This window comes from Oryctolagus cuniculus, chromosome 19 (genome assembly GCF_051225735.1).
Source record: "Oryctolagus cuniculus isolate XC-2025 breed Fujian yellow rabbit chromosome 19, ASM5122573v1, whole genome shotgun sequence".
Lineage (NCBI taxonomy): Eukaryota > Metazoa > Chordata > Mammalia > Lagomorpha > Leporidae > Oryctolagus > Oryctolagus cuniculus.
In genome coordinates this window covers 20655662-20665662 of record NC_142885.1, presented here as the reverse complement: position 1 = coordinate 20665662, position 10001 = coordinate 20655662, and the positions used below count along the sequence as shown (strand labels likewise).

Below are 10001 nucleotides of genomic sequence, written 5' to 3'. Positions count from 1 at the left end.
TGGATGCAGCAGTGTGCAGATGCGTCCCTGGGCACCATGGCGACGGCCATTGGCGAGTGCGCCTGCGCCTGGCGCTGTGACCCGGAAGTGCACCCGCACGCCTGACCCCAACTCCGCGGTGCTCAGGTGAGAGTCAGCGCCGCATCCTCTCCTGCCCGAGAACCTGTGAAAGCCAGGAGGAGAGGAGCTGTCCTCGACGCTGCTGGCCAAGCCTGAGCCTGAGGGAGAACCAGCGGCCCCAGGGTCAGGCGAGGGTGCGGGTTCGAGGCTATCGCGCCATTTCCCAGGCGCGGTTCTCTTCTTCGTCCCCTTCCGGAAGCAACGGCCTTCACGGACCTCAGTGCCGCCAAGCAGACCAGGTGCCCTTGGAGGTGAGTGACGCGCGGCTTTTGCGGTTTCCTTCTGGGGATCTTGGCTGCAGGCGTGCCTGTTGTTCTTGGGTCCCAAAGGTGCCGGTGGAGTCGCGGTTGTGCTGTGCGGATGGACTGGAAGGGTCCCCAGGGTGCGAGCAGCTGTACAAGAGCAGAGTTGGCTCGGTGTCCTCCCGGAATGGCCCTGCATTCCCGTCTGTTTGCTCTTTGAGGACCCAGCTACCCTGCTCTAGACCACTGAGAGTGTTGTCAGGAGGAAGGAGAGCAAAAGTGCGTGTCTGTGTCCTGGTTTAGGAGGACAGTTTGAAGGTAAAATTGGGTTTATGGATCCGATGTCTGTATTCTGTATTATATACCTGTAGAGCAATACAGTTTCTCGTGTGCAATGAGTCCTGTCAACATTGAAAACTGTATGGGTGTACCCACTACTGGGAACATATTGAAGGAAATGAAATCATTGTGTAGACAGAGAGGTTTCACAGGCCTATGCTTATTGCAGTAGGATGCACAAAAGCCAGGCTATACAGTCTGCAGACGCATGTATGGTGTCCATAGCCCATAATGTCTATTCAGTCTTGAGGTGATCGGCATTTTGGCTGATGGCTTATCTTTGCTCTTGTGAATTGAGCTGTAGTAAATATGGGGGCAGAGAGAACTCTTTTTTTGTATGCCGATTTCATTTCCCTTGGGTATATACCCTGGGCTGGAATGGCTTGCTCCTATGGTACGTCTATATTCAGATTTCTCATGTATCTCCATTGTATCTTCCACAGTGGTGATTTCAGTTTATATTCCCACCAGCAGTGGATTAGGGTGCCTTTTTCCCCACATCCTCAAGGCCGTTGTCGTATCGATTTGCATTTCCCTGACGCCTAGTGATCCTGAGCATTTCTGCATGTGTTTGTTGGCCATTTAGATTTCCTTTCTAGAAATATGCCTGTTGAAGCTCCTTGCCCATTTCTTGAGTGGGTGGTTTGTTTTGCTGTTATTGAGTTTCTTGAAAGTTTCTGGTAGTTTATCTTTTATCAGTTGCATACTTTGCATATAATTTCTCCCATTCCGATAGTTTCCTCTTTACTTTGCTGAGTGTTTCTTTTGCAGAGCAGAAGCTTCTCAGTTTGTTTGTTTGTTTGTATGTTTTGGTGTCCTCATCTATTTCTTTGTTTAGTCTTTGTGATTCTCAGGTATTGAACCTCCTTCGTTAAAGTTATCCCAAAGTCCTTTATTTTCTTTGTAGCTATGTGACGGTACTGGTCTTAGAAGTGCTTTCTCAGCCATGACATTGTCTATGTATACAAATAGGATGTTGAGTTTCTATCCTGGCACTTTACCAAACTCTACTCTGAGTTTCAATAGTCTCTTAGAGTAGTCTTTTGGATTACCTATATATAGAGTCATGTGATCTGCAATTGGGGATAGTTGGACTTACTCTCTCAATTTTATCTAATATTGAGAAATGAGAGAAAATATACCAGCATGATAACATGCACATAGAAAATGGCAACAGTGACCTCAGATGCTACCTCTCTGTATTCGATCTTTCTTTGTGGAAGACTTGATTTGGCCTGTTTCCAACATGATCCATGCTTTAAATGCAGGGCTAGACTGTGCAAGGTGGTGACTAGGAAGTAGACCTGTGTTCTGTGGAGAACTCCGTAGATCACAGGTGTTTCAAGTCCTTGTGTGAGTGGGTACATAAGTGTCTGAAAAAAATATATTACTAAGATTACCTCATGCGCAAGTCAGAGATAATACCACACAGAATGTTTGTAAGGAAAAAGAGAATGAATGGGCACCAAAATTTTTTCTTCTAAGACCAAGTTAAACTTTTTTTCAAATTCTGTGTTAATAGGTTAGGTAATGCATATAAAATCAAATTCTAAATAAACTCTTGTAATGCCCTTGATGTATTATTTTATTTATTGGTATGTTTTCCTTTTTGAATAAAAAAAATGCCTTTTTTAAAAGATATTTTTTTATTTATTTGAAATTAGGATTTACACACACAGTGAGAGAGAGAGAGAGGAGAGAGAGAGAGAGGGAGAGAGAGAGGTCTGCCATCTGCTGGTCCATGCTGCAGTTGGCTGCAAGGGACAGAGCTTATTGTATCCTGAGGCGGGACCCAGGGGTTGGGGGCCCTGAAAAGCATTTATAGGTCAATTTTTCACTGACTAATTTTTGCTCACTGTTTCCTATGATTTGTTATTTGTCTTTGTGAACCCCCCCCCCCACCTCCCTGTGACCTGATAATCTTGGAATTCATTTTGGAAATGAAAGGCGGGTCAACCTCTCTGGGTTCTACTTTGGTGAATGCCACAGGCAATCACTTTTTCACAGTGGGGCTTTTGCTCCATACACGTTATTCTCATTTTCACATGCAGAAGTTGGGGCTCAGAGAGGCTGAGTGACTTGCCCCTGGTGACACAGCATGATGCTGCCTGTGTTGCGTAATTGGGGAGTGAGTCCTTGTGAGCAGAGAAGTGAGGCTGGTGGGGCAGAATGAGTCCCAAGGCACCAGCAGGAGTGTCCTCATGGGACCTCTCTGAATCTGACCTTATGCAGCTTCCTCCTCTGCCCCATCCATGCTGGCCTCTCAGGTCCGTGATGGTGCCAAGTTCTCTTTCACTTCGGGGCACTTACATTGCTTTTCTTTCTTGATTGTTTCTGTCCTTGAACTTGTGCCATGAAACTGAGGAACACACCACATTTCCAGGTGGTTAAGAGTTTGGTATCTGCGGGAGATGTCGTGGAAAGATGAGTTTCCAAGCCTCATGTTCCTCTTCTGTTACAATGGGGCAATGATAGATTCTACCTCACAGGGTCATTGGAACGGATTCCAGGAGGGCTGATGCTCAGTAGGCGTTCAATACACAGGTGTTGAGTGTGCCCATGTTGGACTAATCCATTTACATAGTCCCCAGGCCCCATGGCTGCCCTGGAGTTGGGAAAGCACAGTTGTGCCCTTGTCCCTCCCGCCCATCCAGTGGCCATAGGTCTGCTTCTGTGGGGGCCTGGCAGCCCTGTGTCCTCTTCCAGCAGTTCTCCCAGCCTGTTTCAGTCACAGCCTGTGAGGGTCGATGAGATGTTCATGAGTGAGAAGCTGCTTGGTGAACTTTTTAGCACATAGTTGGAGGTGGGAGCAAGAAGCCAGGGACCAAGCAGCATTGAGCATGTGCAGCAGAAATGCAGGGGCCTGAGCAAGACCTGCAGCAGCTCCGTCATGTGTCCAGACTCTGTTGCTGTTCTGGTCCTACTGAGATAATTTTGTCTGAAAATCTGTGGTTACGATGTCTGATTGGTACAGGACTCATGTGGTATGATTCTGCATTTTTATGGAATCATGGAATCTGCATCTGTGTTGTTTACATGAATACCCTGTAAATCCTTGGCTGCTGGTACTTTTTAAAGATCTCTGAGTTAAAGATAGTTATCCAGTTGGCTGCTTTTGGTCTTTTTGCACTAGTAGGGCACTTTTTGCACTAGTAGTGTGTGTTCGTGTGTGTGTGCATGTGTAGGAGCTGTACTGCTGGAGTTCTTCACAGCAGGAATGGTGCAGGTTTCTGCAGTGCTTCAGGGCTCCCAGAGTGTTTCAAAGGCAGTTGGGGAGATCTGGTCAGCATCTCCAGGGAAGCAGCCCACATTTGAGATGTAGCTCTTACCTTAGAAGAGATGGGCCTTGGGAAATAGTGCCATGTGGGAGTGGAAGAATATCAGTGCAGGGAATGAGAAGTACAGACCTGAGGAATACAGATGATGTTTTCTTTTCTTCCTTTTTAAAATACATACATATTTATTAATTTGAAAGGCACAGTGAGAGAGGGAGAGAGAGAAATAGAAATAGATACAGATATTACCCATGCACTGGTTCACTCCCCCAATGCCTACAACTTAGGGCTGGGCCAGGCTCAAGCCAAGAGCCTGGAATTCCATCTTGGTTTCCCTCTTGGGGGTGAGAACTCAAGTACTTGAATCTTCATGTGCTATTTCCCAGGTGCATTGGTGGGGAGCTGGATAGGAAGTGGAATCACTGGGTCTTGAGCTGGTGCTCTGATCGGATGTGGACCTTCCAAGTGGTGGCTTAACCTGCTGCATCACAACCTGCCCTTTCTGTGCTTTTAATACCTATAGGAGACATAATTTTATGGAAGAATCAATCTATTCATCTTTGCTTTCTTCTTCCCCTTCTGAAAGGGGAAAAATGGCCAATGTTTTAGGCATATTTGTTTATGATAGTCAAAGTAAATCTTACCTTTTTCTTGGTCATTCATTCTTCTAGCAACATTTGAATACATAGGATGTGCTGAACCCTGGAGTTACAGAGTTAGACTAGTGTTCTTGTGGAGTTTGAGGCTTTTTGGGAAAGATTTGTGGAAAAACTATACATTAGAATGACAGTTTAGGGTGGCATTGTGGCATAGCAGGTAAAGCTGCTGCCTTTGACACTGGTATCCCGTGTAGGGAGCCTGTTTGAGTCCTGGCTGCTGGCTGCTCTGCTTTTGATCCAGCTGCCTGCTGTGGCCTGGAAAAGCAGTGGAAGGTGGCCCAAGTCCCTGGGCCCCTGCACCTGCGCTTATGTGGGAGATCTAGAAGAGGCCTCTGGCTTCAGATCAGCCCAGCTCCAGCCATTGCAGCCATTTGGGGAATGAACCAGCAGATAGATCTCTCTTTGTCTCTCCCTCTCTTTGTAAACTCTGCCTTTTAAATGAATAAATAAATCTTTAAAAAAGAATGAAAATGTAATAGTGTAGTTTATTGGTAAGAGCCTTAAATAGAAAAGTAGGTTCTCATATTGCTTGTATAGGTGAAAAATACTGTTTAGCAATATCTGTTAAAATGTGAAATGAACATAATTTTTGACCCAGCAGTTCCATGGCTCAGACTTTATACCCATATGCAACAGTAACTCTAGGATAAAGGGTTTTTCTTTTCTTTTCATGATGATTCAAAGTTAAAATTTATCAGAGGCTTTTGCTGAATCCCTAGGACTGCTGGTTTGCCTTCGCCCATTGGCAAGCATCCCTTGTCTTGTACCGGCACTCTGTCATGGGCGAGCAACACTTACTCCCTTGCCTGTCATGGATCTAGGCTCTCTGGGGGCCCAGGAAGAGGGATGGTCTCCTAGTTTCTTAGGCAGATGTGATGTGCTTTCCAACTTCCACAGGCACAGCAGCCCCTGTGGCCATTGTCAGTCCACCAACTCGTGATGGGTAGGGAATGGCAGGTATGGCAGTTTCCTGGGTGACTTGCTGGCAGAGGGACTAGGAGATCACCTGTACTCCATAGAATCTGGGAGAAGAGAATGTGGTTTGTGGGACTCGAGGAGTCTTCCTGAGGAGCTGTTCCCATGAGGAGGAGAGCTGTGAGAAGTGCAGCTTATAACAAGGCCCTGTCCTGGATGTACTTGTGCTGACCCAGCAGGCCTCTGTCTTTTCTTCTACATCTGGAGCAACAAGATCCTTTGGGCTTATGTGTCTTGCTTTGTTAAAAAAACAAACAAACAAGAATAACAACAACAAAAAACCTCCTAAATAGCCAGAATCTTCCTTTCCACCTGGACAATCCAGTGGCCAGTCCTTCAGGGTGGACCAATGGAGTCATTGGCATTGAAAACCTAGCCCTGCCATACGCTGCCTTATCTCAAAAGCTTTCTGTTTCCTAGTGCTTACCGCAGACACTGGCAGCTGCTATGTTGTGTGCATGTTAGGTCACCCTCAAGATGACCATTCCCCCAGGCTCTCTCCCTACACACCCACATCTGGCAAGCTCACCAACCTCCTGCCCTTGGCCAAGGTTGGTCACAGCACTGACCTGCACACCCCCTTCCCCATTCCTTCCAGACATGCTGCAGAGGCAGCGTCCATATCTTCCTCAGGCAGGGTCAGTCCCTCTGCAGTAAGCATTTGCAGAGTGGTTGCCCACCTAGAATTACACAGGCATCTTCCCCAGAGTGTACATTCTCTGAAGGCACTCACTTGGTAGGTATATCCTTGCTTTAATAGCTGTTCAGTAAAGGAACAAAATAATTGAAAAATCCAAAAAAAATTTGCTGCTATTGACAGGCAAAGAGAAATTTACCGATTTTCTGGGCTTCCTGTCAGTATCCAAAGTAGAAGAATGCAAGGATCTTATAATTCTCTTCATGTGATCTTTGCTTTCTCACTGAATCACTCATTGCCTCCTAGGATGTGAAGTCAACATTAATCTTGAACAAGTTGAGCTAATCTGTGCCAAAGGAAGATGCATTATTCATTTAGACCAGATAACCACCATCTTGCTAGGGAAACAAAAACTTGTTTGTGCATGAGGAAAAAAAAAATTAGAAGTCATTTTTCCATCCCTCAAATGGGAAGGTTTCTAGGGAACAAAGCAATAAGAAATGCAAGCAGACACCTACATATGCACACACATACACACACACATATACACATGTACATACAGAGACACATGTACACACACAGACACACATTTACTTCCTGCCTGGACACCTTAGTTAGAACTGGGAGAAATGATTTTTATTTTAGTTCTTATTCCAAATTGAGTTCTCTGGGAAACATTCTGAGCTTAAGATTGATGTGCAAGAAGTTTACTCAACAGCTCTCTTGGGGGAAGGAAAACATAAGAGGAAACCAACTCACAAACTAGTTTTGCTGACCACCTGGCAGCCTTGTCCAACCCTGCTCAGAGCTCTGGAGATAAAATGGCCCGTCAAGGTGTCCCACACAAGGTCAAAGGGCTGGACCTTTCTACTCTTAACCTCAAGCAGTCACTGAATGAACCTGTATCTGAGCAAAGCTATCTGTAGCTCTAAGGAGGTCAAAAACAGAAGGCTCCCTGTCAACTGCCCTCCTGGCAGCAGGGGTAACAGTTCAGCTTTTTTTTTTTTTTTTTTTTTTTTTTTTTTTTTTTTTTTTTTGACAGACAGAGTGGACAGTGAGAGAGAGAGACAGAGAGAAAGGTCTTCCTTTTGCCGTTGGTTCACCCTCCAATGGCCGCCGCGGCCGGCGCGCTGCGGCCGGCGCACCGCGCTGATCCGATGGCAGGAGCCAGGAGCCAGGTGCTTTTCCTGGTCTCCCATGGGGTGCAGGGCCCAAGCACCTGGGCCATCCTCCACTGCACTCCCTGGCCACAGCAGAGGGCTGGCCCTGGAAGAGGGGCAACCGGGACAGAATCCGGCGCCCCAACCGGGACTAGAACCCGGTGTGCCGGCGCCACTAGGCGGAGGATTAGCCTAGTGAGCCGCGGCGCCGGCCCCAGTTCAGCTTTTAACAAAGGTCTGGGCCTATCTCTGAAACCACCACAGATCTACTCCTAACCAACTGTATGTATTTGGGCAGGTCACTTTACTTCTCTGGATTTTCACTTTATCCCCTACGAGAGGGCTGGTGAATTAGGTAATCTGAGTTTGAGTCCTGACTCTGCTCCCAATTTTAACTTCTTACTGATGCATATCCTGGGAGGCAGCAGGTGATGACATTAGTACTTGGATTGTTTAGGAGATCTGCATTGAATTCCTGGCTCCAGGTTTCAGCCTAGTCCAACCCCAGAAAGTTGCAGTTATTTGGGGAGTGAACCAGAAGATATCTATCTCTGTTCCTTCCTCTCCCCACTCTATCTTCAAAAAATTAAAAATATAGACTTTAAAAATAAAATTAATTTTCATAGTCTGACATCTACCAAAATAATGCATGCGTGCACATGTGCACACGTGTGTGCACATGCACACACACACAGTTTATATGCAGTTAAGATGTTACCTGGTATACCCACATCCCATATCAGAGAACCTGACTTCAAGTCCCAACTCTGCTAATTTCAGCTTCCTGCTAATGCATATGCTTGAGGCAGCAGATGATGGCTCAAGTAGTTAGGTTCCTGCCACCCAAGTGGAAGACTTGGACTGACTTCCTGACTCCCAGCATTTGGGAGAGGAATGAACCAGTGAAAATGTCTTGTCTGTCTCCCCTTCCCCCTCCCCTCCCCTCCCCTCTCCTCTCCTCTTTTTTTCTCTCTCCCTTTCAGATAGGTAGATGATAGATACAATTAAAATGACTACACATGAATGTGCATGTCTCTAGAATATATAATATAAAATAATGCTATTTTCTGAAGTCTTTTAATGTTCCAGACCCTCCACCTAGAAGTGATAATTCTCTTTTTCAACTGATAGCAGTTAGATCCAATTATAGAAACCTAGCAGGAGAAGAAAAAATCCCCTTCTCATTTCTCCCTTTATCAATCAACCCACAGGATCTTCTACATCCTCCGCTGCTAGATTTTTTTCAAGGCTCGTGTGGGCATCTGCAGCATGGAAACCAGCTGGCAGATTTCTTGAATCTGCTTATTCTACTTTTTAAGCATCTTTACAAAGAGTTCCCCTGAAGAACCTGCTGCAGTTAGAGTCAGCATGAGAAAACAGCAGAATCAGATTATCTGAGAGTATAAGATGCCTGAATACCAACTCTATATTAATACAGTTCAAAGGCAAAGCTCATTTGTGGAGCCTTTCAGTCATGTATCATTGAATAAAATGTGCAACTTGGTGAAATACATCCAGGAACACATTTCTTCTTTTTCATTTGGGTTGTAGAAGTGGTCACCCATGTGCAGGTAGAGGCCAAATCATAGGGGCAGGTTTTAATGTCCATTAGAATATACCATTTGCTAAAGACTTTGGGAGCATATCTTTGTCTCATGTTGAGAGTCTCAGGATGGACTAACTTGGTTCCTGGTTTTGGGAGCTAAGAGAAAATGATTAGGGAAGCATGGATGTAGAAGGAAGACATATAGGATTCTGAGATGAAGGAAGATGGAGTAGTTTACAGGTTTCCAACTGCCAGTCTGGAGGATGCGAAAAGTTGGTGTTTCAAAATTGCTTAGGCAGCTTGTTAAAAATAGGGATTTAGGGCCAGCGCTGCAGCTCAATAGGCTAATCCTCTGCCTGCGGCGCCAGCACACCAGGTTCTAGTCCCAATTGGGATGCCGGATTCTGTCCCGGTTGCCCCTCTTCCAGGCCAGCTCTCTGCTGTGGCCCGGGAGTGCAGTGGAAGATGGCCCAAGTGCTTGGGTCCTGCACCCCATGGGAAACCAAGATAAGCACCTGGCTCCTCCTGGCTTCAGATCAGCATGGTGCACCAGCTGCAGCGTGCCAGCTGTGGTGGCCATTGGAGGGTGGACCAACAGCAAAGGAAGACCTTTCTCTCTCTGTCTCTCTCTCTCTCACTGTCCACTCTGCCTGTCAAAAAAAATAGGGATTTAGAAAACTCATCCTTAGAAATTTTGAGATAGTAACAAATTCTCTTGCTTGATTTTATTATATCCAGATAAGTTTAAGAACTGCAAGAGTAGTTAAAATGTAAGACTTGGAAGACTAGAATTCATTTATTACTCAAATATATGGTTCTTAAACACTGTCTACAGAAAAGTTGCCTGGTTGAGTTCTGTGGGGCTTATAAATATGTATTAGACATAGGGTGTCTCAAATCTCTTTGACCATGACTGGAGGTCTAGCAAGGTAGGCATTTAGAAGGCAGACAGAGAGAAATGCTCTCAGACAGCAGTTTACAGTTCAGTGGGACAGAGAAAAAAGAGTGGGATTGTGAACCTGAGGAAAATAAGAAAACCACTTTAAAA

General features: G+C 45.6%; 1 long non-coding RNA gene across 1 annotated transcript in view; it reads left to right on the top strand.

Moving 5' to 3' along the window:
- The first annotated feature begins 235 nt into the window (after positions 1-235).
- Positions 236-10001, top strand: part of LOC138846963 (uncharacterized) — a 37159-nt gene continuing 27393 nt past the window's right edge. The window contains exon 1 of the long non-coding RNA XR_016225600.1: positions 236-371. This is a non-coding gene — a long non-coding RNA (uncharacterized LOC138846963). The remainder of the gene's footprint in view (positions 372-10001) is intronic.